The sequence below is a fragment of the Spinacia oleracea genome, unplaced genomic scaffold, assembly GCF_020520425.1.
Source record: "Spinacia oleracea cultivar Varoflay unplaced genomic scaffold, BTI_SOV_V1 SOVchr0_013, whole genome shotgun sequence".
Lineage (NCBI taxonomy): Eukaryota > Viridiplantae > Streptophyta > Magnoliopsida > Caryophyllales > Amaranthaceae > Spinacia > Spinacia oleracea.
In genome coordinates this window covers 27,501-37,500 of record NW_026614341.1, presented here as the reverse complement: position 1 = coordinate 37,500, position 10,000 = coordinate 27,501, and positions in this window count along the sequence as shown.

Genomic DNA, 10,000 nt, shown 5'->3' with positions numbered 1-10,000 from the left:
GGAATCGGAAAATAATTCCGGAAACGGAAATATTAAATATTTGTTCGAAACGGAAATTAATTCCGGAATCGGAAATATTAAATATTGTTCGTATCGGAAATAGATTCCGGAACTGGATATTTAATCGGAAGCGTATCGTACGAATTAGCATCGGACGAGGCCTGCCGGACGAAGGCCCAGCACGAAGCCAGGCCATCGCCCAGCAAGCACGCACGCAAGCCCAGCGCGCGCCAAGGCCACGGATGCGTGGGCCTTGCTGCGTGGGCTGCAGCTCGCACGCATGGGCAGTCCTTGTGGCTGCCGTGTGTGTGTGAGTTTGTGCTCATGCGTGATTCCTGAATCTGCAAGAGTCAGTGTATGATTAAATGTCTATTCCTAAATTGGATAAATTAATTAAATAGAATTCATGTAGGATTCTAATTCCAATTAATTCGCATCCTACTAGGATTACGATTCCTTTTCCATAACTCTATAAATAAAGGCCTAGGGGTCATAATTTATACACAAGTTTCAAAGTATTCAAAAGTGAGTTTTTTGAGAGAAAATTAAAACACATCTTGCTCATAAAAGTGCCGAATTTTCTAGTACCTTAAGGGCGATTCTAGTTGGTCAATCTTAAGGCGGATCCGGACGTGCTGTGGACTATCTACGGAGGGACGACATTTGGAGTCCTAAAAGACTTGTTCTTGTTCGGTTCGGGCGCAGCTAGGGAAGGCACGCAACAAAGAGTATGCATCTAATTATGCTATATGATTATGTGTAAATAATATGTTTCCTGGGTTAATGGTTGTTTCCGCATGATCTATGTAAATGTCATATGTATCATAACCTAACAGTGGTATCACGAGCCCCTTATTATTTTCATAATCTAAATTGCATGAACATGGTTAAATATTACAAATTTGCAAGAATTAAAAGGGGTGATTAATTTTCGTAATTGTTAATTAATTGCAAATTGCGTTTATTTAATTATATGTACGCAGTTTTTCGGCAGTTTCTTCATTACTCATCCGAATTGAGTGATTTTTGTGTCAATTCCGCATGTAAAAGGCATTCTAAAATTTTGACAAAAATAGTATTTTTCTGCCGAACCCAGAATTCTCAAATTCGAAGCCTAACTATGACTTTTCGAAGGTTTTAGTTTTTCGAATGCAAAATTTCGTAAATTTAAGATGTTAAATTAAATATTTGCGATTCCTGTTGATAAATCTTGAATTTTTGATTGACCTACTGCATATGTTTAACAAGTTTGAATGCCTAGTCTTGTTAATTATGCAATCTAATTTGTAATTATGATTAATTTGTTGAAAATTAGAATAATTTAGAATTAATTTGATTTTCATAATTAATTGTAATTTAATTAGAAACCTATGATTAAAAACCACCATAAAAATTGTAAATTTACGATAAATTTTAAATTTTTATGACCTAGACTTGAATCCATATCAATCGGAAATCAATTGGATAATAAATTTTCGATTTTTCGCCCTAAAATTATGAAATTAATAATATTTATTAATTTGTCATTAATTTTAAATATAAATTTTAAATTTTTATGCGATTCGTTCAAATAACTTGCACGCACGAAGCAATGGACGCTTCGTGTTACCCTTAAGGGGTGTTGTATAATGCGGGCATGCGACGACGAGCAAGGGAGCTCGTCGCCCGTGCGGCACGAATGCAATGAGCAAGGGCGTAGTGCACGAGCACAAGGCAGCAGCCCTGCCTTGTGTCGTGTGCCACGAGCAATGAACGAATGGGCATGGGCGAAGGGCGAGCCAAGGCAGTCGCGTGTGGGCAGCAAGCGAGCTGCGCCACAACGCGCGCTGCCTCGCACAAGTGCGCGCAGCCTCGCGCGCAGCGAGCGTAAGCTCGCGTGCCACGAGCGCTGCGCCCAGCACTGCTCGCGCGCGCAGCGCGCGATGTCGCTCGCCCAGCGAGCGATGTCGCGCACCAGCGAGCGATGGCTCGCGCCAGCGAGCGATGGCTCGCGCGCGCAGCGCGCGATGTCGCTCGCCCAGCGAGCGATGTCGCGCCCCAGCGAGCGATGGCTCGCGCGCACAGCGAGCGAGCCAGCGCGCCCAGCGAGCGATCTCGCGCGCGCGCACTGCGAGCGATAGCTCGCGTGCGATGGGGCGCTGTGCGGAGGCTTGCGATAGGGAAGCAGCAGCTATGCGACGAGCGCATGGGCTGCGCGCACATGGCCAGCAATGGCTGTGTGCGTACGGCCCATGGGCGTGCAACGCGTAGGGTGTTTGCGTTACGATTAGATCGTTTTGAATGTTTAATTTGAAAATTTCAGTTCACGTAATTTTAATTAATTTTAAAATTAATAATTTGAATTAATTTCTTGGATTTTAATTTTGAATATTATAATTATAATAAATGGAATTTATTCTAATTATTTTACTAAAATTAAAATCATGAATTAATTTAAATGCGACTGAAATTAAATTAAATTTTTGGATTCAATTATAAATTTATATGAGCTTTAAATTTTAATTAAATTTGTATGTTTCCGGTTAGACTAGAAATACAATTTTATGTTTAAAATTAGTAAAGCATATGAATTTATTGGTTTAAGTGGGAGCGCTTTTAGTCATAAACTCTTGATTAGGTCTACAAATCCTTAAGGTTAAAACAACTCGATTAGAATTAATAAGGACTGAATAATTGGTAGATTATTGGTGCCCTTGATTAATTGCTGCAAATGTTTACGTGATGCATAATGTGTTTTACTAACCAGCTATGTGGGCCATTCATGATAATGAATGGGTGAATGGTATATATTGTATATGTACTGTTTTGCAGGTTATGAAGTGACTAGTATGGCCCAAATAGGATAGAAAATATGGTCTGCGTACCATTAATTTGAATGTAATTGGTCTAAAGTACCAAAGTTATTTTTCAATTCAAATATGGTCTGCGAACCATCAAATAGTTGTAATTAGTTATAGCTTATCCTATTTGAAGAAAATGGTGCCTCCCACGGAGATTTTCAAGACGGACTTTGAAGTCAAAGCTTCAAGATGAAGTCGGGCCATACTAGATCACAAATATCTTATGCATGTTTTAAGTTATTTATTGTTTTAAATATGTCTTAAAATGCATGAGATCAAAAGCTTGATTATGTTGCATGATTAAGGATTTTAGTTCACTTAAAATCTAACCAACATAGTAAGAGCCTTAAGTTCCAAACTTAAAAATTGAGTTAAAAGGTGCCATGCCAAAATATACACTTGCTTGGATATCCTTTACATCAATCTAGTAATAGTTTTCGCTCAGCGAGGTGTTACTTATTGGTCCTAAAGGGGCAAGGTACACAAATAATTGTGAGTACATGTTAGTTTTGGTGAAACTCAACGATATAAGTAAGGAGTCCTTTTATGTCGTGGCAAATTCGATAGGTTTACCTAATAAGTTCTTAGACGTACCTATCAACCAAGAATAGTTTCTAGACTATTAGCAAAAGGCTTTTGCTTACCTAAAATGTTTTAGAATTGAGTCGACAAACTGTGCTTAATTCTTCAATGGTTTTAGGGTCTTGGAATCATTTTATTCACACCTGCCGGAACAATAAATTCGAATAAAATGCTAATAACTTGTTTGAATTGCATGGTTGCTTTAATTTCAAGTTATTATTCATGATAAATGTTTAGACTTTGCATGCTTCAATGTATGTTTTAATTATTGTTTATAATTAAATATCTTGCACTGCAATAAATCCTTTTAGAAAGGTAACAGTAAATTTCCTCGATTGGTAGTGAATCCAAGAACGATTCACGGAAAAGAGAGAAAGTGAGCAATTTAAAATGTACGTTTCTTATAGCGACTTTTATGGTTGTTTTCGAATATCAAAATCGAATGGCAAACCAATTGGTGCTTGTGAATTCAAAATACAATGTAGTTTTGAGATCATAAAGCATTGAGTTTAACCGCTCAGCCTTACCAATGGTTAACAACCTAATATCTTTGTCCATTTAATTCTCGAATGAGTCTAGTCACTAGACATTCGAATAGATCGATACTTAGAGAACTTTAGAAGCTTCTGGTAAGATCATCTAGTTGAAACAGAATATTCAACATAAATGGTAAAGAACCTTGTTGGTGACATTGGACATGTCTAACAAAGTATAAAAGTCAACACTAAAGAATTCAATTCTTAAGACTATAAGAAAGGGTACAAGAAATAGGAAAACGAGGAACAAATGAAAGGAATTTACGATTCCGTTTCTACCTATAAATTTATGTTTAAAGAGAAGTGACCTAGCAATCAAACTTCCTTGGTATCATATACCGCTTGAGGTTCTTACTTCGGTAATAACTCAAATAATGGAAGCTAGGATACACTAATGACCTACAAGTGGGAAATGAAGCATGGCAATGCTACATTAGTTGTAGGGTCATCTAGTTTGTTTTAAGTCCTTTCAAAGGCTGGAACTTAATGGCTATTTTGTTCCATAATCAGCATACCTAAATTTCTGCTTCAAACACAGAAAGACTCACATTCAGAAGAACAAAAACAATGCTTGTTGTTTGTTTATTTGAATGAAATGGTCAATTACTGGTTGAGTCAATATGCTTGATTAAAACAAACAACTCTTTAAAGAACTTTACTAGGTTCAAATCAAACCCTTGATTTGAGTTCCATTAAATCTTTGGCATTGTTGCTTAGACCATATCAACAAGTTAACATTCAAAAGCTCTATTTTGATGGACTTTTGAAAGTTGGTTGATTTCTAGATCAACTTAAGACAAGCTAGTCTTACTTGTTGAAAGTAACAAAGAATATGAACTATTGTTAGAACGCCTAGACGATAGAGTTCAAAGCTAAAGAAAGGTTTTATGACTTTATTATTTCACATGGATTTGAGTGAATATAGGTTTATTTACTCAAATGTGATATAAGTTGAATCTGTTTGGCTAGTTCAAAGATTCAGAAGTATAAAATCCACTTGGCAAGAAATCATAAAGATCTAGGTTAGATCATGTTGATGATTACTTGAGACCAAATATGATCATCAATGATTGTGTGTTGTAATTTCACAATCTAGGTCCATAAGATATGGCATATCTAAGTTGGAATGATCGAAGTCGATTAGTACTTGATTCGATCAATGATGAATCATAAAGACTTTTCCTATAATTTCTAAAACAAAATGCTCAACTACCACCAAACTAAACCAAATTCGTCAAAGCTATTGAAAAGAAATTTCAGAATATCTTTTCGATAATATATATCTAGAGAGTTGCTAAACTCAGTGGGAGCTTAGTGTTTGTTATTCAACAAACTAAGGCCCAAGTATAGATATATGTTTCATTGTGATTTATTCAAATGAAACACAAGGGTATTGTTTCTACCACGAATTTTTGAGAACATAATGTTTGTTTGCTCGAAATAATGTCCTTTTGGAGATTCGTTTCCAAAATGACAAGTGGGAGAAAATAGACCTCGAAAGTTTTCGAGGCGAACAACAAACATAAACGGACATTCCGGAGGCTTTTCGAAGTGCTTCAGAAAATCCGAACTTATTCTGAAAGGACTTTAGAAGTGGCTTTTAAAGAATAGACATCTCTTAGAAGACTTTACAAGTGCTTCAAGGAGAACAGAATATTCAAAGGACTTTCAAAGTGCCTATTGATATTCTATTGTTTGATGTTCTATACCCAAGTAGGCATAGAGTTCAAGTCACTGAAACTATGAGATTCTTCTATTAGATAGTAAGGAAACATAGAGTTCTGGTCAATGAAACTATGAGATTCTTCTATTCGATAGTGAAGAAACCTACAACTTGCAGTCAAACTATTATCATGTAGATTAATGAGTTTGTGACTTGTAAGAAAGCTATGACGAAACCTAGATTCCCTAAAATGGTTAGAGGCCATATATAGACTCAAATGTTTTTAAATGGTTAGAGGCCATAAAACATACTCAATGTTTTGATGACAAAATTGAAATTTTGTTGATTTGCAAGAATAGTTTCACACCTATTGGTTGCAAGTTTGTTTTAAGGATAAAAACCATCAAACATGGAATTGTGTTCACACACAAAGCTAGATTAGTTGCTAAAGGTTACAAGCAAATTCATGGCATGGATTGTGTTGAAACCTCATGCAAAATCGTAATGCTTAAGTCTATAATTCAAGCAATGATTGCATATTGGTACATATGGCAATTGGATGACAAAACGTATTCCTCAATCAAATGTTGGAATAAACTATGTACATGGTATGTCATAGGATTTGTGGATCCAAATAAATGCTTGAAAAGGAAAGCTAGCTTATGAAATCTAAGTACAGATTTAAGCAAGCAATTGGGAATTAGAAATGTATTTTAGTGAAGCTAATAAGTATTTTAGTTTCATAAAATGTACATGATTCTTATAGATATATAAGAAGTTTAGTGGGAGTACATAAAACTTAATTGGTCCTATGTGTATTACACACATATCTCTCTATTGTGAAATAACATTCAAATGCTAATGACTTAGATTTGAAATTATTCATCAATGATGGACCATGGCGAAACTTAGTACATACTGGGTATTAAGATCTATTTACAAAGATCTTATGATATTGTTTTGGATTAAGTAATGGCATTTACTAAATCAAACACGAAAGTCTCCATTGGAGATATTCGACCCATGTGAATAAATCTAAGTAAAGGATGTTTGAACTATGTATAAGCATTTACTAAGTTAAACATCAAAGAGTCTAAATGAGATTCTTAACCTATATTATATGTCAAAGAATTTAGCTGGATTCAGTATCTGCTGAAATTGAATAAGCTAAAGTTACATGAATAGAATTCAATTGGGAATTATTCTGCAAAAGAATTTATCATATAATATGAGGATCGCCAAAAACGTATCGTATGACTTTAGCCATGACGAACATATACCAATCTCTATTGATCTAAGTGAAGATCAACTAGATTGAGATCAAGAATACTTATGGTACTTGAAAAGGTACATAGGAATAGTTCTTGATTCAAGGAAATAAAGATATGCTAAATATTGATGCTACACGCATAAACACTGGCAAAGGATCAAGCAAGACCCCTTTGGAGTTAACCATTGACAAGGACGAGCTATAGAGCATCGTGTTTTGAAATGGCAACATGGGTTGGAGACCATGAGTTGTTGCGTGGGAAATTAAAATATTAATTTCTATGTTCTAAGATATAGTTGGAGAGTCTTCCACATATCTATGAACTGCTTGGATAGGTAAATCCAAACAAAGCATCACTAGCAACCTATACAGTTGAAGTAAAAGTAATTATTGCCTAAGAAGCAATAAAACAGGGTTGTTTAAAGTTCTTCACTGAACTTGGGTAGATCACCTATCTGCTGGCTTGATGGTTCTTCATTGAAAAATGCGTGGAACCACTCTTGAAGCAAGAAAAACGTCTGCTAACTTAATGGTTCTTCATTGCAAAATGTGTAGAACCACTAATGTAGTAAGAAAGACTAGATCACATAATAAACAAACTCGAAAAGATCTTATCATCATATCTCGAAGAACATTCGATGAAAAGGATATTAAGATTGGCAAAGCATGATAACTAAACCGATGCAACAAGTGAGAAGCAACACTCACGTTGTAGCACTGGAAATCAAGCATAGCTTTGAATTCCATGAATTGTTTTAGAAGATGGGTTTGAGGCCCATGGTTGTAAAACATTGGGGTTGAACATTTATCATATATGAAATGTATTTTCATATTCCATTTAATCTTGGTTTAGTATTAAATGATGAGTCCCTTCAATTTGACAATATATTCAAGATAGACTGTCAGGACCAGTCCTGTGACTAAGAAATGTCTATCAAGTGAACTTGAATGTCAAAGGTTGAAAAATGGTCCCTAATCGGAGTTTTCTATAAAATTGGACGCATAGAAAACGTTAGACGATTAGAATGCAAGATGACTAGTAGTTCTGTTTCTTGAACTATGTGGACATGGCAATGTCATAATCATTTGCATAGATACTTACTTTGGGAAGACTAGTATCGGACAAGACCTATGAAACTTTACTGTAAGAGATGAAAGTCTGTCATAAGTAAATTTCATTAAATTATTAGACACTAAATCCTCAATACCTGAGTGATTTGAGATTACTTGTTTGAGAACTGGTTGCTTTGACGTTGACCAACCGTCGCACCGTAAAAGGAGGCTATAAAGGCAACGCTCAGGTAATCACCTATCAAACGAAGTCTAATCTCAAGATCGCAAGATTGGGATTGTCCTCCCATAAATCGGGATGAGATGCTTAAAAGTTGTACAAGGCCACTCGGAGAGCTAGAAACTGTGAAATGCATGGCCGTGCTCGGATGAATCATAGGCTATGATTATCTGTTTATTTGATCAGTTGAACTCTGAAACCGAGAAACACCTCTGGACATAATAAGGATGACAACTCTTACCTTATGTTCAAGAGCAAGCATCGAGCGACAAAGGAATTAGGAAATGCACACTTGTCCCTAAGGACAAGTGGGAGACTGAAGGAAATAATGCCCTTGGTCCAAGTATGCATTCTATGTTAAGTCTAATAAATGCGGTTCAGTATTAATTAACAAGTTAATAATTCAGTGAGATCAAGTGAGCTGAATGCCTAGCTAGAGGCCGCTTCAGTTCAAGTGGAATTAATGATATTAATCCACAGCTTACTCTTGACTGAACCCGTAGGGTCACACAAATAGTACGTAAACGGATCAAGTATTTAATGGCATTAAATACTCCATCTATGAATATTCGGAACCGACGGATCTTGGTTTCAGTGGGAGCTAAGATCGTCACAGGCAAGAAATGAATACTCCGGAAACGATGATATTGCCGGAAACGGAAATATGGATCGTATCGGAAATATGAATATTATCCAAGTCGTAGATGTTGCCGGAAACGGAAACATGGTACGTATCGGAAAATATTATTGGAAATGGAAATATTACCAGAATCGGAAATATTGCCGGAAACGGAAATATTGTCAGAATCGGAAATATTGCCGGAATCGGAAAATAATTCCGGAAACGGAAATATTAAATATTTGTTCGAAACGGAAATTAATTCCGGAATCGGAAATATTAAATATTGTTCGTATCGGAAATAGATTCCGGAACTGGATATTTAATCGGAAGCGTATCGTACGAATTAGCATCGGACGAGGCCTGCCGGACGAAGGCCCAGCACGAAGCCAGGCCATCGCCCAGCAAGCACGCACGCAAGCCCAGCGCGCGCCAAGGCCACGGATGCGTGGGCCTTGCTGCGTGGGCTGCAGCTCGCACGCATGGGCAGTCCTTGTGGCTGCCGTGTGTGTGTGAGTTTGTGCTCATGCGTGATTCCTGAATCTGCAAGAGTCAGTGTATGATTAAATGTCTATTCCTAAATTGGATAAATTAATTAAATAGAATTCATGTAGGATTCTAATTCCAATTAATTCGCATCCTACTAGGATTACGATTCCTTTTCCATAACTCTATAAATAAAGGCCTAGGGGTCATAATTTATACACAAGTTTCAAAGTATTCAAAAGTGAGTTTTTTGAGAGAAAATTAAAACACATCTTGCTCATAAAAGTGCCGAATTTTCTAGTACCTTAAGGGCGGTTCTAGTTGGTCAATCTTAAGGCGGATCCGGACGTGCTGTGGACTATCTACGGAGGGACGACATTTGGAGTCCTAAAAGACTTGTTCTTGTTCGGTTCGGGCGCATCTAGGGAAGGCACGCAACAAAGAGTATGCATCTAATTATGCTATATGATTATGTGTAAATAATATGTTTCCTGGGTTAATGGTTGTTTCCGCATGATCTATGTAAATGTCATATGTATCATAACCTAACAGCAGGTGCCGAAGCACGCCGTAACGGCGCGCGCTGCCTACCACAATCGAGAGGACGACGCTCCCGGCAAGCCGGGGTTCTGCCGCCCTCCCAATCCGCGTCGGTCCGCGCCCCGAGCCGATCGGCGGACCGGCTTTGGGCCGTTCCACATCCGACCGGGGCG